Source organism: Theropithecus gelada, chromosome 2 (assembly GCF_003255815.1).
Source record: "Theropithecus gelada isolate Dixy chromosome 2, Tgel_1.0, whole genome shotgun sequence".
Classification (NCBI taxonomy): domain Eukaryota; kingdom Metazoa; phylum Chordata; class Mammalia; order Primates; family Cercopithecidae; genus Theropithecus; species Theropithecus gelada.
The window spans coordinates 188,619,548-188,646,837 of NC_037669.1; the positions used below are offsets into that span (position 1 = coordinate 188,619,548).

The window sequence follows — 27,290 nt, forward strand, 5'->3', positions numbered from 1 at the left end:
GTCCTTGTCCTGTCCTCATCTTCTGTCATAATTCTTACAACTAGCTACAATGAGACAGAGTCTTACTTCCCATGCAAATTAGTCATTTACTTTGATTTCCTGCTTCTGACTTATAATTTTGCATAATTTTATAATTGTTAAATAATAGAAACTTTCAATAATCTGATCAAGTATACATCGTTCCTTTTAATCTTTTGATGCTTTTGCAATAATTCATTGTCTTATTGATTTGTACCCTCTATTCAAATCTACTTCTCCATTACTATTATCGCACACACACACACACACACACGTAAACCTATAACCAACACACTTGTTACTGTATAGATATTTACATATTTTGTTTACTTATAAAAATAAATTGTACGTATTTTATATGTTTATATATTTTAAGTAAAATATGCATGCTAATTTTCTTTAAAAATGATGTGTTCTATACTAATTTGCATGTTATTTGGTATGGTATATGCCATACTTTTAAAGCATTTAATGTCAAAAAACTTTTTGACATCAAGTTGATCTTGCTCCCTTAAAAATGCTCTATCTTTGAGTCACTTTAATTAGACCGAAATGAAATTGATTCCTTGGGCAACAGCATAAAAATAGTAAAGTAGGTTTTAAAAGTTTTATTGAAGAATAATTTCAAGTACAGTTTTATTTGATAAAATTATTTATGGATTAAATACACAGATAGATAGCAGAATAGATGAATAATGAGCATTCCTAAGCTCAGGCAATTTGAACTGAGTTTTCTTGAGCTCTTGGACTTTCATTTAATTAGCTTGGATCTGGTTAGTGACTACACAGAAATTAATATTTGTTTTCACCATCACTAGTTTCCATGTCTGGATTTCAAGAATTATGCTCCTCAGGAAAATCTCACCCTTCGGTAGCTGTTTCCCATAAGCTCACAAATTGTGATTATGCTCTCATAGACTAAATGTGAGATCCCACTAGTGCTTGGTTTTTGTAAAACTGTAAGAGCACTCTGTGCAGATAATATCATGACACTTGGTTATTCTTCAAAATATTAAAACAGTACCATTATTGCTACATGCCTTTTCTAATTTTCCCACATTTTATCAGATTAAATAAATACCTTCCCATATCTTTTGGGGGTAATTTTATTAGTATCAAAAGCCCTGTCAGAGTCTCAGCATTAGCACTTAGCTATAGAACCAGAATTTTCCATTTATATCCTAGTTTTGCCACCGTGTTATTTAGACCCAATTTCCTATTCAATAGCAATCAAAACATAGCCTGTCCATCACCCAAATGATCTCTATATCAACATCAGGGAGTGACAGACGACGCTCTAATCCCTATATCAGTTGCACACATATTGCTTCTAATCGTGCTCATCCCTGACTTCTGAGTAATTTCTCTGAAACCCTTATCCATCATTATCTTGGGATTTTGACTTCTTAAAGAATAGGTTTCTCCATATCTTCTGTTCAGAGCCATTTTAACTTCCACAGATGGCACAGTGGTGGCTACGTGTAGTTCATCTATTTCATGAAACATATTTTGATGCTGATTTTGCTGACTGGTTGAGTTAACCAAATGTTCCAGTTAGTTGACTAGGGAGAGATTTTTGTTTGTGTTTTTACTCTTAAGCATGAAAATACTACTTTGCCAGAGGTCTCCCTTGGAAGAATCTTTCCACGGTCACAGGAAAATTGGCTTTCTCCTGATTTCATAACAAGGAATACAAATTTACACTTTATACAAAATTAGGGTGAGCAACTTCTAAATGATATTATTCTATTTTTGAACTTTGGCTTGACTTCTGAGAGGGCTTGACATGCAGCAAATGTCTGACAATCAAACTCCTAAATTCCAATCCTTACCCTATCCTGTGTGATTCAGGACCAGTGAAGCTTGCATGTTAGTAAGGTAGTGGTAAAATTAAAAAAAATAAAATAAAATAAAAAAAGCAAAATGAACAGAAACTTTACAAAGTAAAGGTTGTTTTTGTTTGTTGTTTGTTTGTTTGCAGGGGAGAGAGAAACCAGGAAAATTTTGCATGAGGAAGAATATAAGACATGATAATAAATATAATTTTAAAAATAGGGCTGGGTGCAATGACTCATGTCTAGAATCCCAGCAATTTGGGAGGCCAAGGTGGATGGGTCACTTGAGGCCAGAAGTTTGAGATCAGCATGGCCAATATGGCAAAACCCCATCTTTACTAAAAACACAAAAATTAACCAGGTGTGGTGGTACACACGTGTAGTCCCAGCTACTCAGGAGGCTGAGGCAGGGGAATCACCTGAAGCTGGGAGGTGGGGGTTGCAGTGAGCTGAAGTCACACCACTGCACTCCAGCTGCGTGACAGAGTGAGATCCTTTCTCAATAAACAAATAAATAAAATAAACAATAGCAGTTAACACAATTGATTTAAACAGTATAGTTTGTTTGCAATAAAAATGTATTTAAAGCATAAACAGTATGGAGTTGATTCATTTTTTTTTTAATTGGAGAAGGTTAATATTGGATACCTTAATCTTTTGCTCTGTGGTAATCCATATGAAGATTTAAAGGTTTTTGAAGCATTTTATTTTTATACTATTGAGGAAAGTATAAAAACTTTTGGGTGACTCAAAAGCAGATGAACACAAATGGGCAGAGTGATAACTAGAAGTTCCTCAAGTAATGATATATGAAAGAAATTCATGTTCCACATAAAGAGAAAGAAAGCAGTGAACGACTTGTGAAAAATCGTGTTTCTATAAATCTTTGAATATGATATGCTGTCATCAATGCTTAGCAACTGAAGAAATATGCGTCACTAACGAATCAGATTTTATTAAATGTATGTGTGATGTGCGTGTTTGCATTTGCATGTATATTTATCCCCCTTATCTGCACTGCCATCACTATTACTTATGTAACTGCAGTTATTCAGTTAAACACATCCTAATACAGAATATAAAATCATTCTCTGGAGAATCTAAGCAAATTACTTGGTTGCATTTAAGATCCATCATGAGTAGCTTTTCCTGTGTCAATTCATTATACCCAAGGGCAATTCGTCTATTTCATCCTGTTTCAAGGTCATGGGTTGAGTTTGATTAATATGACTGCAAAACAGAATCTAAGTGGAAAATATCGGTCTAGTATCAGAAAATGTTTTGCTAAGAAACTGAATAAGGGAAAGCTTCATAATGAAAATACTGCATCGTAAGATAACAGTTGTACTGGAATTTTAAAAATTATTTTGGGGGTGATGAATAAGAACTATAATAACAATAGATGTTAAGGCTATGGTTTAATGGCTGTAAAACAATTTTCTATATGTAAAACATAGCTGACAATGTATCCATAAAATAGAGAAAAAAATGAATTGAGTGAGCTGAGCACAATTATGTTATTTAAAAACTCCAGAAGCATTAGATTGGAACAAGGAAATTCTAAATGTATGGGTAAAATGCACTAAATCTCTGACATGCCCTGTATAAATATTCGTGGCAATAATTTTCCCATGAGAGGAAAAAAATGTTTTAGGAAATATCTGTAAGTAGAAATAGGGGTGGTTTTGTACTTTCTTTGCTAAAGAAATCTGTAGATTGAGGGGAGTTTAAAAATATTTCCTCGAAGAAGAAGCAATCAAAAATCCCCTCTTTTTGTATAAGATACAAAAATAAAATAAATATGTTCTTACCACAAAATAGTGGAAATAGTTTAACTGTAGGTAATGGTTGAAGGAAAAGTTTGCTGAAGTATAGGATGTAGCAATGAAAATAAACGAGGTGTGGGATTTCACAATCAATGATTCACACCTAGGACTAATGCCAGAATTCTTAATAGTTAGCTGATCTCGTAGGTGGGATTCTATGTGGCAGTCTCATATATGTCTCTAATGGCTGAATATCTTCATTGTGGATGCTTTTGCTGACAGAAATTACTCAGTAAAATATGTGGACTTAGCCTAAGTTTATACTTTGCTGTTACATCTTTTTTCTTCCCCAACCGAATCTTCTGTCACTTGCAGCTTCTCTACGATAGTAATCAATAACCAATCTCCAAACCAAAATCATCATGTCAAAATGTCCCAATGCCTAGCAAACTAGTTTTCCCTTTGCCAAGTACAAAACCTTCTGACTCGACAAACTACAAGATACCATAAAAGGGTAGTTTAGGCAAGTGTACCTCACAGGCATATTCATCTACATTTACCTATTTACAGCATATCCGACTCTCCCAAATATGTTGTTTGCTGATGAAGACAAATGCTATATTTTAAACATCTTTGATCTCCTACCAAATTTTTACTGTGCCCAACTAATAGTGTTTATTCAGTGGCTAAGAAATCACACTAAATTCGATTCTGTTCATCCTCAACTTGTTAAAATACGTAACAGATCCTTGGACTGGGATTCTTCCTGCCTCAGATTTCACAGTAGAATCAATCCAGTGCCTACCATAATACAACCCGTCAATCCAGTGCCTACCATAATACAACCCGCATATTACACACATCTCCATATGCAGAATTTACACATGTGATGTGGGAGAACATATTCCATGACTGTTGGACCTCTCAGGTAGCATAAGGTATAAATAGAGGTCCAAGGGTCAGAAATAGAATTTTGGAGAACACCTGTTATCAGATTTCTCCAGACAGAGTGATTGCTGTGTTGTGAGTCCCCTTTCCTGCCTCTGTGGAGGGAGGGCTGAGAGGTGTTACCTCTCTGCAACGGAAAGACACAGAGGACAGGGCCCTGACTCATTTCTTAAAAAGTTAAACTTTACTAGGCTCTAACCCATGCCAGAGAAATATACACAAAGACTGAAAGTCTGACTCGCTGCTTTGATAGCAGAAACAGACAGGAGAGTACCGCCGTATTGAGATAGGGTACAACCCCCAGAAGTTGTGAGAACCAAGGATGTATAGGGTTTTATCTGGATTAGATGTAGGTCAAGACAGATGGGGGTGGGGAGTCACTTTGGATAAGCTAAACTGGGGTACAGGGATAAAGGGACCTCACCACAAAGAGACTGGCCATACACCACAGGGTACGCAGGGGCTGACGAAGGAGGCACAAAGGAATTATCTGCAATAGAAATGTCAGTTAAGGGAACTGCGGGTGAGAGAATCCAGAAAGGAATCTTTAAAGATTCCATGAAAACACTCATGAAAGGAAAAAAAGATGGCTTTTATATTGGCCTGGTCTACCTGAAAACCTCAACTTCAAACATCAGCCATGGATGGCCGAGGGTTTATGAAGCCACCCAGGTAAACAAGAACTGTACTATTTTTACACCTTCTCTGCTCTACACATCACCTTGGTCCCTGTGGAGCTAATACAGCATCTAGGTAGTAAGAGACTCTAAGAAAGAGGAACTAATGCTGTACCTCCATTTCCAACCACAGGCTTCCACACTCAAGCAAACCTCACCTGGGGGAGGATGTCACTGTTGATTACACAAGCTTTTAAGTTTGGATTAATACCTTGGACTCCATTCTAATTACTGAATTGGCACTGTGTTTTGTTTGTGATTTAAAGTTTCTGTAGAGTTGTGGAGATGTCATGGCTCTGCCAGAGGTTATGTCCAGGAACACATGAAAATTATGCCACACTGTAATACAGTGCAAGGAGGACAGAGAGAGAAAAGAAAATTTGTTTTGCTTATATCATGAGCTTATGTCAAACACACTGGTTACAAACAGATGAGTTTTTTAGTTAGTTAAATGAATTCTCCCTAGCTAAAGCAATTTTATGTAGAGTCAGACTAGGAAAACTCAATATGTGATATCTCCAACAGCCTGTGGGACAGTCTGAATTGTTTGTGCTTTCTGGGGAAAGAAGCGTGTGAAGAAAAAAATAGTAGCAGTGGCCCATGAAAATTCTGCCTTATGGGCTGTTTTCCTGAGAATGTTTCTAGCTGATTTTATTAAGGAGGGGGACTGACTGTCAAAGACAACAGAGGTGCCCCCTTAGTACTTGAAGAATTAGAAAATGTGTTCAGATAATAGCTTGAACCCCTAGGTGTGCCAAGAGGAAGGGAGACAGCAGGCTCTTAAACAGTGTTGTTAAAATTCACACTTATTTAAAACACAGCAATTAGCTAACAAACCTTGGTGACAGACTGCTATGAATTTTGTGCTAACTCCATACACGTAAATTAAACCATTCCAAGTTCCCCATGTGCAGCTTTTGACATTTGTTTTGTACAAGTATGCTGGCCGTGGGGAGGCATAAACTTTGCTTTTAATTCCTTTGGCAACTGAGCTGTGGATCACTTTGTTAAATTTCTTGAAAGAGATTCAAAAACACTTTTTTGAAGACAAAAAATGTCTCCATTGCACGTTAAGCTCTAAAATGTATTCTAATATGAGTAGTTTTCAAAATGGTTTTTAGATCTGACTGCAGACAGTTAAATATTATGTAATTATGGTATATATAGTCATGTGCCACATAACGATGTGTTGGTCAACAATGTACTACATATGAGAAGATGGTCCCATAAGAGTAGAATACTATATTTTTACTGTACCTTTCTATGTTTAGATATACAAATATCACTATGTTACAACTGCCTACAGTATTCAGTATAATACCGTACAGGTTTATAGCATAGGAACCATAGTCTATACCATGAAGCCCAGGTGTGTAGTAGGCTCTGACATCTAGGTTTATCTAAGTATACTCCATGACGTTTGTTCAGTGACGAAATTGCCTGAGGATGCATTTCTCACATGTATCCCAATCATTAAGTGACACGTGACTGTAATTTTTTTTCCAATCAAGTGCTCCTCTAGCTGCTTTGGATAAACTCATCAAAAAGTAGATAAAAGCCCCTAAGAACTACTCCCCCATACACACACATACATCCTGCAGAGAGGGAGAGAGAAAGAAGAGATGTCAGATTTCAAGAATTTCTAAAATGTAAAAAGTGTCTCTAACAAAAAGGCATAATACCTCAAAATTAAGTATAAAATCAAAAATTTTACTTATCAGCCTTTTCCTTTGAATTACAGTCATTAGCATAAACGCTCTGGTTCTCTTTGAGCTATTTAAGCATAGGGTTTCTATTTTTCTACTCTGTACGTTCCCTGCAAGCCTAGCAAAATAGTGAGTATATAATAGGTGCTCAGAAAATATAGGATTGAATCACACAATATGGCAGGAAAAACGGTCCATTTTAAAATGTTGAGTATGACATTATTTTGAGTAACTAAGTAAACACTAATTATTTCATAAACAATTATTATCAAGGCATTGATTGATAAAAATGTTTTCTAACTAAATTGGGACTTAGCTTAGACCTTTCCTTACTGAAAATATGGTCTTTGACTCTGCAGTATTAATCCCGTCAATGTCCCATCCCAGAACTACAAAAGAATCAGAATCCATATTTTAACAAAATTCCCAGGCAGTTTATACATGCATTACAGTTTGAGAAATGCTAATTTATACTACTGGTTTTCAACCAAAACTACTTGTTACAATCATCTGGTGTTCTTTTAAAAAAATATCAAAAAAGGAGGGAAAAGAAAAGAAAAAAAAACCTATTCCTGGGCCATACTCCAAACCAATTAAATATGCATATGAGTCCAGGGATGAAGTATCCTTTTTAATGCTCCATGAAGTTCTCAGGTGCAGCCAAGTTGAGAAACATTGGTTTAAACACAACAACGAGATATGCTGGCTATGCTGGAATTTTCTGAACTAAATGAAATTGAGTTTTTTGAAATTAAATCAGAGGAAATAAACTTCCAATACTGAATATTAAAACTCCATTAAGACATTACTTAATACCCTACAGATTTTAGGACCAAATGGAACAACACTTTAGTCTAAATGTGCACTCTAAGCTCATAAATGCAGTTCAACAAAACATCCTATTCTTCCTCTTCTTTGATGCAAAATCATCTTAAACAGTTAACATCAGTATGCAGACTAAAACTGAGCTTCAAAGTTCTGCAAAATTAAAGCAAACTTTCCTTACTGAGCCTAAAGAGGATCTAATGTTGTGTCGTATTTCATCTTTAAAGCCTGAAACACTGTTTTCCCTTAGGAAAAATCAAATGAATCAATTCTCCCATCAAGTAAACTAATATCTCATTATGACTTAGATTCTTGTTAAAAATTTGGCAGAGTATTCCGATTTGTTTTCATAAATCACCGTAACTATATAGCACATCCAGAAATCTCCAGAATGAATAAATATTCTCCAAGCACACGATAACTAAATTGACCTAATATTTTGTGTTAATTCATACCATCAATAAAATGACTTTCAAAAAGGAAACCTTTTCCTAAAAGCTAAATAATACAATTGCCTGGGTATATCATATTTTTTGACAATATTGATAAAACAAAAATAAAAGATGATTTTTTTTTCACATTTAATGTGGAATCCAAAAGGGTCTAAGCAAAAAAAAAGCTTGCATTCATAATAGATAAATCAGGAATGTAGAAAATATGAATTCTATTTTTAATTCTGGAGAAAAGGGTAAACAAAAATTAGAAAAGAGGGTAATTAAAATAATTAAAATGATTTATTTTCTTATCTAGCCCTCTAATCAACCTAAGGAAGTAGCTATTTATTACCCCCACTTTCCAGAAGAGGAAACTGATGTACAGACAGGATAGATACGTTGCCAAGGTCACACTTTATACTTTATTGAGTAGAATGTTAAAATGACCTGACTCCTAGAGCCTTTGCAGTCAGACAGACCTCCACGAAAATCTCTGATATGCTCCTGGTTATCAAGACTCTACTTCTCAACCAACAAGAGTGGAATTCCAGAAGTCTAGCCCTAGAAACTTACAGCAAATGTCTAGTGAACCTTAAAAGGTCCCTGGGATCCACCGTCTGATGCCAGCTGCTTTGTCTCTGTCTCTCTAAATGTTCTGGTCTACATCAAGGCCATTCAGGTGTGTTAGAACTCACTAGGTATATTCAAGTATACAGGATATCATCAATGCTTTCTAAGGACATAATCAGGCTTGCATCATTTTCACTTTATAAGTAAGTCAACCTTCAGGGTTTTTTTCATATTTTTTAATAAAAAAGGGAATCATTGAAGATAAAGGACAAAACATAAAAAGCCCTTGCCCTTTAAAGACTGACAAACAAGGTAACTTAAGTATGACATAACTTTGCTCACTTTAAGAGCTGGCCTGGAAACATTTCTTTGTTCAATAACAGAGTCAAGTCTTATCTCAGATGATTTTTTTAACCTACTATTTTTCAACAGATGCATCTGTGTAAGAGGAAGTAACATGCGATGTTATATTCCTCAGTGTTGGGAGTTTACTGGTCACTCAAACTGCAGAGTCCACAATTGCAGGCAGTGCTATTCAGATGGACTAAGAATCAAATGAAGACCCAGGGGTTGTGTGATGCGAAGGGCCTCATATAAAGGGTAAGTGGCTCTTTCTTCCTTAATTATGTCTCATGCTAAGTATTGATAAAGCATCAAGGGTCAGCAAAGTATGTCCCACAGGACAAATCCAGCCCACCTCCTGATTCTGTGGAGTCATGAGCAAAGAACAGTTTCAACATTTTTAAATAGTTCAGAAATTAAAAGAAGAATATTTGATGAAACATAAAAACTGTGTAAAATTTAATTTTCAATATCCATAAATGAGTTTGTTTTTTTTTTTTGTTTTTTTAACACAGCCACGCTCATTCATTTACTTATGGCGTATGGCTGCTTTTAAGCTATACACCAGAGAGTTTGGTGTACACCACGGCAGAGGTGAGTAATTGTGACACAGATTGTGTAGTGTAAAAAGCCCACCATATTTACTATCTGGCTCTTTAAGCAAAGGTTTGCCAACCTCTCTCTGACACAATAATGAAAAAAAGAAATGTCTTTCAGCTTAGCAAATATGGCAGTGACTCTGTTACTTGCTCTTTCTTTTGGCCTGAAAATAAACTGAATCTCTGCAAGCTTCCGTTTTCTTCTATGCATTATGGGGATAAAGAGTTGGCTCATAGGAAAGAATTCATTTAGCAGACTGTTTTGCACATAAAAAAGCACTTAATAAATTAATGTTTTCCTTAAGTTAGAAGTACTTAGCACCCTTTCTCCTTCTCTACCTGCCAAACTCGTACTGCGGTCCTTCAAAGGCATAACAAAATACTGTATTTTCATGCAATCTTCTCTGACTGCTCAGTTTAAATTAGTTGCTTCCTCTATGTTTCCACAGCATTCTGTTTACCAGTCTGTCGTATGATGATCCTTAATCTACCTTGTACTTTGGTTATGTCTAAGACCCTTCTTAAATGCAGAAATTATTTCTTGTTAATTTCAGGACTTGCATAATGTTAAGCACAGATAGGGCCTTATATATAGGGGACATTCAATGTTTGCTGAACAAATGAAAAGCTGAATGAAGATGAAAATGAACAACCAAGTGGGGGTTTACTTTAAGTAACCCCCCACTTAAATAAATTACTTTAAGCAATTTAAGTAGGTTTACTGCCGTCCCAAATAATAGACAACATGTTAACTAGGAGTTTCAGTCAAAGGAACGTCAGAGAAAGGTTTTCTCCAATAAGTGTCAAATATTAGACTCTGTCTAATTTCTATCTTGCTATATTTTACCTATGAAGACATATATTCCACTTGGCTTTAGGGTATAAATTAAAATATGTCATAGCAATAGCAACTGCCAGAGTCAAAAGAGTCATTTAGGGAGAAAATGGTAGCTAATAAAATGAACACGTTAATTAGAAACTTTGAATACATTCCATTTTTTTCTGCTGCTCCATCAATCTTACTCCATCCTGTATTACTAACCCAAATGGCTTTATTAACCACGTTCTTTTCAAAAGTCAATTTGCTCTCTTTAAACACCACACACACACACACACACACACACAACCTCACACATGCATAAGTACACTTTTACAAAACTAACAAAAGGAAAAGAAACTCAAGAAAAAATATCTATGAAGTGACTTGTATCTCAGTAAAGTTCTTATTAAAGTAAAAGCAATAAAAACCTGAATTATAAAAGAGAAATAAATCTCTTCTCATTGGTTATGTGCTTCAAGGAACCGATGCCTTGAGGAATCAGATGTTTCATGCTAATTTAAATCTTTGGCACCTGTAGTCTTCGATTACATGAAACCTGAAAGGCTGCTTTCTAAATAATGACAACAGATTTCCTGACAATGAGAAGAACAGATGTCACTAAGGTAAGCAATGGAGGTTTAATTGAGTCTTAGTTCTTGGAGAGGTGATTTCGTCTGAGAGGGAATCTCAGGTTACATGGTTGATTAATGCATCTTAGATAACTATGCTTGACTGACTGGCAGCATAGCATCTCCAGGAAGAACCCCAGTGTATCATCTCAATGCCCTGATCCATCTTTATGCCAAAACACAATGTGCAAGGTATAGCTGCAGCCCCCATCTAAAATTCCCATGCATTACACTTTTCGATGGCCATAGATTAAAGGTATTTAAATACATGTTAGTTATTTCCATTTCCAATGAGAGTTTAATACGAAGATTCTATCTTCTCTTTTTAATGAGAATATTAACAACATTAGCAGGGGCCAAGAAGATTCTCCAAGTCTATGAAAGAGACTATATTTATGTATCTGTCTCTAGATCTGTCATCTATCTACCTAAATTACCATTCAGTCCTCTCTTTTCCTGTAACATATCAGTGGAGACGTTATAGTAGTAAATTTGGCATTGTGGACATTTATAAACATCTGATTAAAACCATGGATTTCCCTTCCTGAAAATATTCATATGCACATACAGAAATTTGCTGTATAATTTACCTAAACCTATTCATGGACTCCCAATGTTAAAAATTTTATAGAACATTTTAAATTATAAAATATAATTTCTGTGCCATTCAAAATCATAAAAACCCATTATAGACAATTTTGCACCAAAAAATCACAAATTTCTAAAAATGCATCTTTAATAAGTTTAACATAAATCATAGTTCTCCTTTCACATCACATATTCTCTATTCTATAAGGTGCTTCACCTCCCACTTTGTAAGAATCTTTTCTGTTTCTATTTGAGTATCCTTGTTCCCCTAAGGGATGGATATCTCAGATTTAAAGATAAAGCTTTTATTTTAAAACATGAATACGCAACCCAGCACAATACTATGAAATCTCATAAGTTCTTCCTAATGTTTAACGTAAATATTTCCTGTGCCAGATGGAGCTATTTTCCTTGTCACTTTCGCATCATAGGCTAGAGGATTATAAACTGATTACCCAGACTGCACTTATCTGTTCTACATACTAGCAAATTCTGCTGCTTCCAATTTTCCATAAAGAGCTCATCCTTCAAGCATCTACTCTTTCACTATCTGGGGTGCTGTGGTGGCCTTTATCTAAAACTAGACTTAACACCAGACCTCTAGACGTGGGTTTTCAAATGGAATAAGAGGCCATATGGGATAGATAGCTCTTTTCTTTCATACTATGTGATGGCTGATATAGTTTGGATATTTGTCCCTGCTCAAATCTCATTTTGAAATGTCATCTCCAATGTTGGAGGTGGAGCCTGGTGGGAGATGTTTGAATCATGGGGGCAGATGCCTCGTGAATGCCTTAGGTCATCCCCTTGATGATAAGTGAACTCTCTCTCTGAGTTTGCATGAGATCTGGCTGTGTAAAGTGTGTGGCTTCTCCCCTGCCTTGCTCTGATTTTGCCATGTGACATGCCTGCTCCTCCTTTGCCTTGTCATGATTGTAAGCTTCCTGAGGCTTCCCTAGAAACCAAGGGGATGCCAGCACCATGCTTCCTGTAAAGCCTGCAGAACTGTGAGCCAATCAAAACTATTTTCTTCATAAATTACCCAGTTTCAAGTATTTTTTTATAACAATGCAAGAATAATCTAATACAATAGCCTACTTTAATAAAGTTTGAACTTAGTATGCAAATGTTACACATTACTAAAACATTTTTATTTTTATTTACTTTTTTATTTTTCATTTTTTATTTTTTATTTTTTTGAGATGGAGTTTCACTCTGTCACCCAGGCTGGAGTGCAGTGGCATGATCCTGGCTCACAGCAGCCTCTGCCTCCTGGGTTCAAGTGATTCTCCTGCCTCAGCCTCCCTAGTAGCTGGGATTACAGGCGCATGCCACCACACTGGGCTAATTTTTGTACTTTTAGTAGAGAAAGTGTTTCACCATGTTGGCCAGGTTGTTCTCAAATTCCTGACCTCAAGTGATCCACCTGCTTTGGCCTCTCAAAGTGCTGAGATTACAGGCATAAGCTAACACACCCAGCCCTACTAAGACATTTTTAAATAGTGAAAACCACCCACTAGAACATAAAAGAAAATTTTTTAAAAAATGCCTCTCTTCCAAATTTCAGCAGTCTTAACTAATTTTATTTCTCTATAATCTCCTAGCTTTTTCACCTGCACCCAGTGTTACCAGATGTAATCAATGTACACGGAGGCATCTGTTGATCGTATACACAGTACTGGTTAAATGTGAACTCTGGAGACTGACTTTCTACATTTGAATCCCACACCCAGGGGCTATCAGCCCTGCAATCTTGCTCAGTTCCTTCATGTGTAAATAAGGGATAATAATAGTACCTACCTAATAATACTACTGTTAGGCTTAATAAACATCAACCTCTTCAAAAGTGTTTGGCACATTAAAAGGACCTAATAAATGCTATATTTATCATGACTAGTTATTTAGTTCCTCTATATAACACTAGGTTGGAGCTGATTTTCTGCAGTTGTAGAGTCTACCCAATAACTCTTAATGGCCATAGAATATTTCTTTACCTCTTGGCATGTAAATTCATTTAATAATTGGTATACCATTGGGTATTTAAATTGTTTCCATCTTTTACTATTATAGCTAATACTACAAAGAATATCTTCATACATAGAGCTCTTTTTTTTTCTTCTTTGAAATGATTTTATTAAGGCAAAGTTCTGAGTTTAATAAATGACTGAAAGTCTAAAGAGTGTTAGTGAGCCCTGTGTTATAAAGAGAAACGAAATTGACATCCATTCAGGTTAGTGACTAGGTGTTTCATCAATGAACATGGAATATTTGTAATGCTGCAGTAATACTGAAAAAAGAATAACTTTTGTGGGTCACAGTTTCAATTTTGTGTTCCACATCCTCCCGCATTTCAAGGTCAATGGAGTCAAGACTTAGTGGTTTATTCAGTACAAATCTTTCACAATATAAAATTCAAGACCCTTTTGCTCTGATGACCATAGAGCTATTTTTCACAGAAATAAAGCTTTTCCTGATGGTCTTGAAACAATTTCCCACAGCTCAATGAAAAGCAAAAGCATTTTTCTTCTCTCCAAGGAGCCTCAGGCTACATGTAATATGGCACTTAATTTCCTGCACCTTAGTTGGTAACTGTTAAATCAATTCATGAGCAAAGAACTGAACTTTCTTGAAATTCTCCACTCATGCTATCCCACTATATCAACATTTCATAAAATCCCTCCTTTCTCCCCTTCTATTATTGGGCAAAGTGAACTAAGAAACGAAAAATAATTCAATCTAAGTTACTATGAACCATAGCAGATCTCATGAAGGGTACTGGGAGAGAAGTAAGACGTTAAGTGCTTTCCAGGAGGTGACAAACTAATTCTGGATGAGCCAAGTCACAAAAACTTAAGAGAACTATTATATCTTATACTTTAGGTATCCTTCACAATTTCGGCAGAGGTAAACTAAAATGACAAATATGTTTCCACACTTATATAACCTGTATATTCCTCCAGATTGTAGAAAAAACACTGCTCTGCTGAAATTTTTAAAAAGAAGAAAAAAAGGAAAGACAGATGAATGGATGGAGGGAAGGACAGTGGGAAGGAAAGAAGGAAGGAAGGAAGGAAGGAAGGAAGGAAGGAAGGAAGGAAAGAAGGAAGGAAGGAAGGAAGGAGAATAAAAGAATCCACTAATCCAATGGGAAGAAAATAGGGAGAAATAATGGGTGTTGGTGGGATGTTAGAATTCCACCAAAAACACCTCAAATTCAATTTACATTGAATTGATATGTAGGTTTTTCTTGCCCTTCTGAGTTTCTCAGATAGCATATTGGCAGGCAACCTCATTCCCTGCAGTAAGGATGGTTCTTTAAAAACTGGACCAAGATCAATCAATTAGACATTGCCACAGTTTTCTCTCCAAGTGTCATCTAAAAATCATTAACTCTGGCATGAAATATCATGGACATTTTATAAAGCATCCATGTATCATTTCTGATTAACAAGGAAGAATAAGCCTCATGCTTGAAACTACAGCACCTTCTGCATGTCAATGTATTTAATAACATCCAGTTCATCTGCTGGCTTTGTATGAATTCAGAGGTTCAAGCACTCTTCAAATTCTTTTCTCCTGTATTCTGTGTTATTCGCCCATTAAACTTTTTCTGAGTCAACATAAGTATCTGCATTGCTGAATGCTATAACCACTGTCAACCAGAACTATTGTGACTCTGAGTCTCAGCCCATTTGCTGGAAGTTACAATAGCAAGGCTGAAACGTTACAATAGCAAGGCAAAGTCTGATGTGGCTCCGAATTCCTCATTTAAACTCCCATCAGGGTATCCCACCCATCTCTGAAATCCAACCTATAAGCCTAACTTACCATTTCCCACCTCCCTGCCTATCTCTAGCTTTTCCTATCACCCCTGCCTTCGTTCTTTCTACTAATGGTATCTTCCAACCTTTACTTAGTTTACTACTAACTTTTCCTTTAGATATCAATTCAAATATTTCTGTTTGCGGGGAAGTCTTTCCCAACCCTCATCCCCAAATTAGATCAATCCAATCTCATGTATCACATCTGAATGCTTTATAAACAAACACAAAGGCAACTTAATGCAGGAGTCTGAAAGACATTCAATATGTCCCAAGGAAGAGGTAGAGAAGCTGAGGACATTAGTTTTGCAGCACGATAAAGAGAAGTATCCCAAAGGATTCACAGTTTCCCAGGCTACAGACTGACTCCTTGGCTTATTGAGACGCCTTAAAATGGCTCTTCAAAGCTGATCTTCTAATTGTGACTCTTGCCTAGAATCTGATGTGGTCCTACTCATTTCTCTCATCCAGTTCTAGGGTTTTCTGGGAAGACAGGAGAGGGAAGAATATTGACTTTCCTCCAGGTGATATTAGGAATGACTAATAAAAATAATGGTGAGTCCTGGAAAAGTCAGAGAGCTGCATTAAAAAATTAACAGCCCAAGTTCCTTGGAGTCATCTGAAAATGAAATCATCACTCAGAGACAAATCCAAAAGTTTTTTAAAAAGCATTTCATACAGACACAGTTTATTCTAGGAATTTTCAATAACTGTTATTGCTTTTTTGTGGCAGCTATGCTTCAAGTAAGGCTCACTTCATTTCAAGCCTAACTTTGTTCCACTGCAGACAAGGAAAGGGGAGGGGGAGGTTATGTGTTCATATTATCTGATGTTGTGAAATTGCCATGTCAAAATGTAGTCCATCTCATGAAAGTAAAGAACTACTTTAAAACATTTTTTAAATAAAATAAAATGTAACCAGTGAAATATGGCTGCGTGATTACAGGGCACAGTTGATCCTAATTACCAGTAAGTTACAAACCACTCCACTAAATGAATATAAATCCCCTAAAATCGAGAAGGGGGCTCTATGAGTATATGATATGCTTGGTACTCTTTTAAATGATACTTCCCTATTTGAGCAAAACAAAGAAACAGCATAGGGATGAGGCAGGATAACTGTGGCTCATTTGTCACAAGGCTCCAACTTGCTTGATTTTTCCCTGTGTGTCAGAGAATGTGCACATTGAAAGAGAGGGAGCTCTCCATCACCAAGAGAGCCCAAAAATAGCCCAGCTGATCACAGCCATTGTAAAAATATTCATGGATGAAAGGAAAGATCCTTTCCCAGTCTGATGCTCCTTGACTTGTGATTTGCTAAACTTGGCAAGCCATCACTTACACAACCTGTTTCATAGACAAATCCTTCCAGTTTCAGAAGAAAAAATGTCATCTATCTCAACCTCCATCTCTTTTTCAAACCTTGATAGATGAGAAGAAAATGGTGAATACATTTTTAGAATCAGTTTTGCAAGATTGGTTTCAAGGAAGGAAGAGAACAGGTGAAGTGGATAGAGCCATACTTCCCACATACTTAAGGGCAAGTTAGTTTTATCACTTTTGGGCAAAGTGTTCTCTATGAGGGAATTTACTCCCTTCATAACAAAATCAACCTCTTCTTCCAACAAAAGCTACTGAACCACTTATGCTGTTACATAAATGTGTTAATGGGGAAATCCATTCAAACGTCTGCACTTAGCACTCTGAATTTATACATATGAATGAGGTTGAGAGACACTGCCATTCCTACTGTTTTAGCTTCCATTATAGTGGAAAAGGGAAAATACATACAGTATACTCTGATCCAAGGAGAAAGAAGAAAACTTCACAAAATACAAACTTGTAAATAAAGACAAAAAGACCAAGTTTCCCTGGGGCTGAAGCTGGGTTGTGGGCACAGACAGATGTGGAGCCTCCAAGAGAGTCCTGCATGCTAGGCAATATTTAGAGTTCTACCTCACCAATAGCTCAGGATGCATTCAGATGTAAGCTCAAGGAGTCACGCAGCATCTCTCGGCATTATTGGCTGTTTGCACATCCATGTCTGTGGCTGGACTGCAAACCATTCTCAAGGTGGTCAATATTCTTCCCTAGGGCTTTGGGCATGGTACACCCTCAGTAAATGTTAAATGAATGAACGTATATCTGACACTGGGCGTGTCAAGACTTTGGAAATTTACTTCCACTCTTGAAAAACTTTTTCTTTAAAAAACGCTTGTAAAAATAATAGATGGAAGGATTCAATTTGTTTTTGCAACCTTGAGACAGCAAGCTGACGAATTGGTTTCTCTGCTTGCTGCCTATGTCCTTCCTGCTCAGTGGATTAATTCAAGGATTTGAGTCTTCAGGATGTCAAGTGAGTGAGTTAAAAAAAAAATGCAGAACTGAAAACAATGAAAAATGCCTGTCATCAGCATCATAATGATTGATTGCCATCAGCCAGATAATTATCCAGGCTGAAGATGATTGTTACAAACATAAAACCTAAAAGAGATGCCTCAAGGTTAACACATCCTAATTGCCTTTTGTGACATCATATAAATACTCAATATTCTATGTTTAAAGATACTGCTACAGAAAAAATAAAAGGAAGTAGAGTTAAGAAAGATTACTTTCTATATCCAGAGATATACTGAAATTCCAGAATAAATCTTCCTATTACATTATTACCTATCAAGGTAGAGCAGAGTAAAAATTTCCGGAATACAAGAATCTTTGTAAAATAACATATTTAGTATGCACACTTACCAAAATATTACAGTGAGAAATTCAGTGACAAGTATTTATGTATATAAAATATGTAGAGTAAGCCATACCAAAAATAAATAACGGAGAAAGTACTTCAAAAATTCCATGTTTGCCTACTGTTTATATGCCTCACCAGAACTATACCTATTAACTCACTTGAGAGAAGATATATAGTAGTAAAAATAGGAAGGTGGTCACACTGATGGCTAGTCAGAAAAACTATTTGGTGTAAACTAGGGTAGTCAGGGTTTAAGAATTTGGCAAGAAAGAGAAGAAGAGAGAGGAGAGAGAAGAGGGGAGAGAGGGAGGGAGAGAGAGAGAGAGAGAGAATATAGAAGAAATGGTTCTACTTACAGCTACTATCTAATCTCCTGGCTTTTCTGAAGTTGAATCCAATAATATGTGAATACTTCAAGGATATGTCATATGTCAATACTTTAAGGATACGTAAGCATTCGTCCAAATTAGCATGACTGATGTTCAGTTAAGGACACAAGGACACAGTGTGGCACTAAAGAAACAAAGTGGCTAATAACATAGAGCTTTTGCAAATAAACTTGTTTCCTTCATATTCATCACTGTGGAAGGCTTCACATTTTCTTTGTCCAAGGATGCCATCGGTACAAAGTCCATGGTTTAGGTGTTTCTTTAAATCATGCTTTAAGAACCTAGGGCAGGTTCTTCAACTGTTCATAAAGAGGAGAAAAAAAAAAATCCTAACAAAGTGAAAACAGATTTTTCAAATAATATAGATAATGAAGCTGCATATTAATGTTTTAGATTAAAGATGATTAGTATCTATTATTTCTTTTGTTCAGTACCTGGCATGAGAGCTATCTATAAGTAACCAGATCTTATTTATAGATAAATAAAAGTTATAGGAAGCCATTGGGTTAGACTGAGCCCTTGCACCAAGCCCAAAAGATCAAACTAAGATAGAGTCACTCATGCTGAAATTCCTCACCAAGCCAAAACTAAGTTGTTTATCTGACCTTTTAAGCAATCAGCAGAGAGTCACATCCCTAAACAGACCAGTTTTAGCTATCATAATAAGGAAGTTCCTCCTGTATTAACCTTTGCAAGGAACGTAACTTCGAAAAGACCAGTTTGCTTTTTGTTCTCTATTTCTGTTTTCCTCTACCCCTTTCTGTTTCTAAAACCAAACTCCTCTGCTCAGCTCACTGAAATATTCATTCTATTTATAGAATGCAAAATTGCTTGATTCTAGAATGGTAAATAAAAAACAATTAGGATCTTCAAACTAAAATCTGTTGTAATTTTGTCTTTTGAATTATATCTACCTGTTGGAACTAGAAAAGGTTTTGTGAAGGTGGTGTTTTCTAAGTGGGAACTAAAAAGATTGGTAGAAACAATACAGGAAAATACGATAGAAAAATAATGGAGAGAATTTGCCCAAGGAACGATAAGATATCCTTTTTACTGAAGTAAAGTATAAGTAAGGTAAACAACTAGAAATGTACTTTGGGGACAACATACGAAGAAATATGAATATCAAGCCAAGGAATTTGGACTTTATTTCCTGCTCTACAGGAAATTATGAAAGATTATAAATCATAAGATTGGACTGACCACTTTGTTAGATAACTCCACATTCCAACTTCCCAGCTAAGGATATTGCCTCACTGTCACCTCACCGGGATGGATTGGAATCCCTTTCCCTGTAATTTGAAACTAACATAAATTATATTACCAAGAGCATCTTGTATATATCACAGCACTCCACATAAAACCAACACCTACCGATAAGAGATGGAATAATGTTACTTACTTTTCCAGATTATCAATGTTAACTAACAGTCAGCAATTCATTAAGACTCATCAAGCCTTGGAGTTAAAGAGGCTCATACATGCAGTGTTCAAAAAGCAAACACGTGGAAACAAATGCTCACTGACAGGAGAGCTGATTCACCAGTCGTACAGTCACTGCAGAAAATATAGTCCGTGTGTAAGCACTAAAGTTTCCTTTCCCTCACAAGAGCACAACTTCAAGAGGAAATGCATGGGTAAAATGGACAAATCCCAGGCTTACACAACAACCTAGATGAATTCTAGAAATTTAGTGCTGAGTCAAATGGACAGGTTTGTTTAAGTCATCATCCAGTGCAAATCACAATGTTCTGAATGTGTTCCGACAAAGTCCTAGAGTGTAGATTCACTACTTTTTTGGTTACAGCTTAGTTTTAAATTTATGTTTTCTTATAAACTCACAGAAAACCAAGGTGCTTTTCTGAAAATGATTCTCATTTTAATGTTCTTGTTGCAAGTTAGAGAACAATACCCCCAATTGAAGGCCTGAGAACCCAATCTTTTTCTGTCCTTTTCCTGTCCTCCTGTCTCTCAGTTCCATTTTTTCCTGAGGTTAGCTGTAGAAACTAGACCCCTTCTTTCCCAAGGTGGGTGATAGAAATCAGAACCCCTTTTCCCTGAAGCCAGCCAAAAACCTTAACATATTACTCTAAATTGCCCCTCCACCTTTCTGTATAAAAACTGACTATGAAAAAATTATCTGACCTACCTTGTTTAATCATAGGTAATAAGATTCCCTTTCCAGAGAGGGTCCACACCACACTCAGAAGAAAGGAATACGTACTCAGAAAGGCCAAGAAAAATCTAGACAGACAGGTTTTACTGAGTTTCCCTACTCAGTCTATTAGCATTAAATTATATTCATTTTGTCCAATCATATTTCTACAGGATACTGTCCATACTTTGTTAAACTTAAGAATTAAAAGGGACAAATTATTCCCCTGCTTCTTTGGGCCTTCATTCTGAAAGGCTTCACGTCATGTAAAACTATGATCAAATAAATTTATATGCTTTTTTCCTCTCAGTCTGTCACTTGTCAATAATTTTCAGTGAACCTTAAGGCAGCAGAGGAAATTTTTTCTGTTGGCCCGTATACTCTCCATTCATTGATAAAATGATTCATGCTGTTCCTATCAAAGAATAGATTGTTTCTAAGTGAAAATATTCCCTCAAGTTTATTCAGGTGTTAGAGATATGCCTAGGCCAGAAGGGAGAAGCCACAAGTTGGTAACGAGAGCCAAATTTGAGGGGCAGTCATAAAACACTTATTATTTTTATTGCGCTGAATGAGCAAGCATTCTGTAAGTATTTCTATCCATATGCATAACTGCTGTGATTGCAAAACCAAGAGACACAGTAAAGATGGTTTTCAAGAGAAAACAAAGAATGATGCTTGGTCTGCAGTGGGGGCAGCTGTTTGATCAATCTCTATAGGGTTTTCACATGAAGTTTTTGTTCCAAAAGAGGCAAATCCCTTATTATTTTTAACTGGGTAACTATGAGTATTGCTTGCAGAAACTACGACTGTGTTGCAGTGCTCACTACTGTTTGCATGGGTCTTTACAGTGAACATTCTTTCCTCCTTGCATGTATTCAGAGCAGGGAAGTCCACCGCCCAGCATCTGTATGAGGATCTGGCTGTCACAGTCCCTGCAGCTCCTATCCCATACACATACATTTCCCCCTTTTCTTTTTTTGAGACAGAGTCTCACTCGTCACCCTGACTGGAGTACAGTGGCACAATCTTGGCTCACTGCAACCTCTGCCTCCCGGGTTCAAGCGATTCTTCTGCCCCAGCCTCCCAAGTAGCTGGGAATACAGGCGCCTGCCACCATGCCCAGCTAATTTTTGTATTTTCAGTAGGGACGGGGTTTCACCATGTTGGCCAGGCTGGTCTTGAACTCCTGACCTCGTGATCCACCCGCCTTAGCCTCCCAAAGTGCTGGGATTACAGGTGTGAGCCACCCCACCCGGCCACATTTCTCCTTTAAAAGTCTGATGCTGTTAAAAATCAGTCGGCTTATCTATATTAAAGACTGAAAATCATCACTGTGTTAACATATATTGATGAATAGACATTACGTATGTAACAGGATCTTTTTAAATGACAAACTTTGACTGAGGCATCAGGGAATAAAAGATATGAATTCTAAAATTTTATTCCAGAAAATGTAGAAATCTGAAAATAGGTAACACAGAAATTGGTTACACTGCTCTAAATTCTACAAGGAAGACATAGAAAGTTTAAGAGTAGGGCTTGATAATTTCTTCATCTCAAACCTAGAGAAAGGGCTTCAATAGGACCCTGGAGAGTTTCTGATCTTCTTCCCACTGTACTGAGAAGCACAGGACACCAATGTCAACATTTAGCCCCACCTAGGAACGTAGAAAGCAAGGGCGAGGAGCTCATCCTGTATTTTGACTGAACGGCATTCCCAAAGCTGGTCAAGACAGAGGAGAATGAGTGTATAATACTTCTAGAACAGATATGGGCCACATGGTAAAAAAGAACCAGCCTAGAGTCTTTTAAAACTCCAGTCCAAGAGAGCAGGATAAGAGGAAATGAGGCTTTAAATAACAGGAAAAGCCTACATATGGTAGAAAGTGGAAAACCAAGAGCTGATAGAAAAGTGGTTTGAAGGTGAGGAGTCATCACTGAACTGACAGAGTTTCAGTTGGAGAGCCCACAAAGGAAGGTCTCTAAAAAACCCTTAAAAACTACAGTAGCTAAGAGCTACTCCCAAATAGATTCTTATTGAAGTATCAATCAAATAACAGTTCTCTGGTTCCCTTCCTGCTCCTTCCTCTCCATATTCTAACTAGTCCTGAAGATATCAACCATAGTGGTTGGTTTGGGCAGTGGAGGTTACTAAAATTTTTGATGGCCTTCCTGCAAGAATGTCACAGTTAGGGCCTGATTGTGGATGAGAGTGTGGAATGAATAAACTTTGAATAACAGAGGAAGTGTTTATGTTCTATTGATCTGGGAAATTTACTTATTAAGTGAATAAGTGTTTTACAACTTGAAGAAAAATGATGAGTTTCATCCAAGGACATGGGAAAATTTTCCCTGTGTATAAATTTTTAAGGACAGTTAATGAAAATGATCAATTTGTACATTGATTTTACCTTATAAGTCATGCTTGGTTAATGTATGAGTTCACATATATCTCTATATATGTATCATGTACATTCCCATAAAGAACTTTATTTAACCTAGACAGACACTCTGTGAGATAAATATGTCTCTCATTTCATAGGTAAAGCAAATGACTCTAAGAGAGACCACTGAAGACAATCAATAGCTTGCTTGAATTGAATGAATAGACAGACATTTTTCTAAGCATTTCATATATTTATTTCATTTATTTCTCATAACAATCCTACGAAGTAGTCACTGTTATAGTCCCCATTTTATAGATGAAGAAACAGAGGCATAGATATATTAAAGTTCACAGCCAGGAAGTGATATGGTCAGCAATTAACACCTGTCAGTTGAGCATCAGAGCCTACAGTCCTATTGACGAGGCACGTGACATAGTGAGTGAGCAGCAAAGTCAGCATCTACACCAGAAATCCTGAATGAGATTTCCCCTAGATCAATTTGTGAGGACTCAGCTGTATCATAAACAATAAAACAAAAGTTAAAAAGGAAGGAGGGCAGTACAACAGGTCTGTCACAACTATCTTGCTGTGCGGCATGGGGTAAATAACTCACATGTTCTGGGCTTGAGTTTCCATGCCGATTAAATTAAGGAAATGGACTAGCGAGTCTCCAGGGACCCTTCCAGATTTGAATTTGATTTCCAGCTCTAAAAGAATATGTGTGTGGTGGGCAGCTAATGCATATTAAATTATGCAAACAATTTAGCCTTGCATTTGACTGCAGGGCTGATGAAATATTTTTAAAATTTACATTTACATAAGAGATAGTTTTGAAAAAACGCTATCTTAACATAACATGCAATCAAAAAATATTTTTATAACATGTCAACTGGATGAAAATAAAAGACAGTTTCAAAGATCAAAGAAGCCTAAATGTGTTTTTTTTTCAAGAGAGTGTGATGGGGTTATACATAGATTCATTATTATTATTTTTAGAACTGCACAGCTGTTTTGGCAGCTTGTTTTGTAAATGCTACTTTGCAAATGTAATGAGGTTTTTTTCCAAACAAATTTTAGTTAATGGAGCAGATAACACATTTATTTCCCTGTCATAGCTTAGCATTAAATAAGAAATGTAACAAGAATTCAGAGTTTAAAATATGAAACATGGTATTTGGTCTCTTTACTTACTAGTTACAAAATTAGAAAATTACTCAATATTTTACTTCCTCTCCATATATATTATAATTATCTGTGATTACAAAATGTTTTTCAGAATTTCATTTCTTCTCACATAAGTCTTGTGCTATTGTAAAATCAATAGTTGTATTTCTAGTGCCTCTTCAAAGCAAATCTCAAGTCGCTGAGCAGAAATTTGTATGGCATCTGACATGATTTAGGCCTTCTTATGTGCAAAATACTGCTCCCGATGCTTTACATTTATGGTTTTATTTTTTTCTCACAACGAACCCATATCCAGGAACTATCATCCTCATTTGACAAGTGAGGAAACTGAGGCAGAAAGAGTCACTTGCCAAAGTTAATCAGTTAGTTGGAGAGTTAGGATCTGACTATAGACTGTCGATAGGTGCAGAATAAAACCAGAAACAACAGGGTAAATATCAATAATATAAGCTAAAATATTCTAATTTTTAGTTTAAATGTTTAAGGCTTTGATGTGATATCTCAGATATATTTCCACAGAAGGTCTGTTTTAAAAATGTAAAATTTAAGCCTTCTGTGAAGTCTTATTTATTTTTGAAAATTCTGTTTCATTACAAAAAGGATTTGACAAGAGAAATGCCGTTTTCCACTTATTCACGACACTGAATGACGGGGCCTCAGATGTTTGTGGTGCAGTTTTCCTTACACATTCTGCAGTCTCTCACATTCAGTGTGTGGGGTGTATTAGTTTCCTGGGGCTGCCACTACAATTACCACAAACTGGATGGTTTCGACAACAAAAACTTATTATCTCACAGTTCTGAAGGCCAGAATTCTGAAACCAAAATGTCAGCAAGGCCATCTTCCCTCTGAATTCTCTAGGGAAGAATCCTAATTTTCCTTGTCCTAGCTTTCGGGGGTTAATGAAAATCTTTGGTGTTTTTTGGTTTGTAGCCACATCACCTCGCCCTCTGCCTTTGTCTTCACATGCATGGCCTTCTACCTGTGTATCTCTGCATCTCCCCCTATCTTATAAGGACACTAATCATTGGATGGAGGACCCACTCTGAATCAAGTATGACATCACCTTAAGGTCCTTAATTAATTATATATGTAGAAAGCCTATTTCCAAATAAGGTCACATTCTGAGATTCGAAGTAGACACGAATTTGGGGGACAGTATTCATGTGTGGAGATACTGTGGCCTGGCATTAAGCTGACATTGACATACACCTCTGAGAGGCTCTATATTAAACACATAATCTTTGTAATGACTTCACAGATGTCTCCAGGCTGCCGGAGGTCGCACTGTGACCTCAGCCTGGGCACTTAGCAACACATGGGCAAACAGTTTTCAGAGCTCCCAAAGGACTGAGGTGGAGGGATTAGGGGTAGTCCTCTGAGTACAGTGCAACCAGGGCTTACCTAAAACATAACGAATATGTGCCTCAGCCCTTCCAAAGCTGTTTCCTATAGCCCTTATGCAATCCTAGAGTGGAAAGGCTTCAGAGTTTCAAATCCTCATACTTTCCTGATTATACTGCAGATACTAGTGTGAAAATGGCTACTTGGAGATTTCCTGCAAAACTGTTTCCATGAATCTCCAATAACAGCATAAATTAGAAACAAGAATTAACCTACACTCATCTGACTGCTGTGACATACAGAGCACACACTACTTATTCATTTGCTGTAGGTAGCCACTTCATCCACTTTAAGAACATTCATAAGTGATATGTGGTGTTTCTAATAAATCATAACTGAGTAAAACATGTATTTTATTGTGTAGGTTATATTTTCAATCTTCTAAATATTTCTGAACAATTGTCTGATTAATTCCTTAGAATGCAAGCTCCGTTCGTTCTCAGATTTCTCACCAATATCTAAGTGAACATCTGGTACATAGTAGGTACTCAACACAACACATATTTTTTGAGTAAACGAATGAATGAGTTAATGAACTTGGCTGAACGGGTGACTCTAGATGACAAGAGAATGCAAAATTACTAGATTCTTAAAAATACAACATGCCCCCTTATTACTCTAGTCAAAAAATAATTTATACTAGAAGAGCTATTGTGTTTTGGATTCTCTTCCACTGTGTGCTGTCCCTCCACACTCCCACTATGAGATGTTTGAAAATTTGCTTTAAGGAGTGGCCAACTGTACTGTGTACCAAAATAAAAAAGTAAGTATGTAAATGACTATATCTTTGTTTTCACTGTGGCTTCCAAGGAGTTCTAGGTCAATTAATTGGGTCAAATATAAAAGCTCCATAGGCCTTTACGCCTACAGATTCTGTATATCGATATATATATGTTACAGCTCTCTCTCTGTCTCATATATATACACACACACATATATATTTATGTGTGTATATATATACACACACACATATATATGAGACAGAGAGCTGTAATATATATAACAACATGACCTTGAATTAATATTTTACTCTTATTTCCCACATTAAGAGGTTCATTCATTTGAACAGTTTCAAGTCTACAGAAATTGCACAGAGAGTGCAGAGAGTATATACTATAAATAAGGCACCAGATGTGATTACTCGGGGAGAGCGAGGAGACATGTAAAGCTTAATTTCTGCCCATGAGGTAAGCGGGACCTGAGAGCTATACACATAAACAGAAAAAATGGATGCCTTGTACTGTTGAAAAAGGGATGACCATGTTTTGCAGGCAGTATTACAGCATTTCCTAGAATCAAGAAATGATGTATGTGAGGGAAAACTGGGAGGGACTTTCCTGAGGTGGCTCTTGGACTGGCCCTTGAAAAATAATGTAAAAATAATGTAAAATATATAAACAATGTAAAAAAGGTAAAAAATGTAAATAATGTAAAAATAATCTA

General features: G+C 36.5%; 1 protein-coding gene and 1 long non-coding RNA gene across 4 annotated transcripts in view; one reads left to right on the forward strand and one right to left on the reverse strand.

The window, feature by feature from the left end:
• Positions 1–27,290, reverse strand: part of FGF12 (fibroblast growth factor 12) — a 584,720-nt gene that overhangs the window by 101,497 nt on the left and 455,933 nt on the right. The gene's annotated exons all lie outside the window — the stretch shown is intronic.
• Positions 9,206–27,215, forward strand: LOC112619115. The gene is made up of 4 exons (XR_003118178.1): positions 9,206–9,379; positions 11,020–11,163; positions 26,917–27,034; positions 27,119–27,215. It is a non-coding gene; the product is annotated as an uncharacterized LOC112619115 (long non-coding RNA).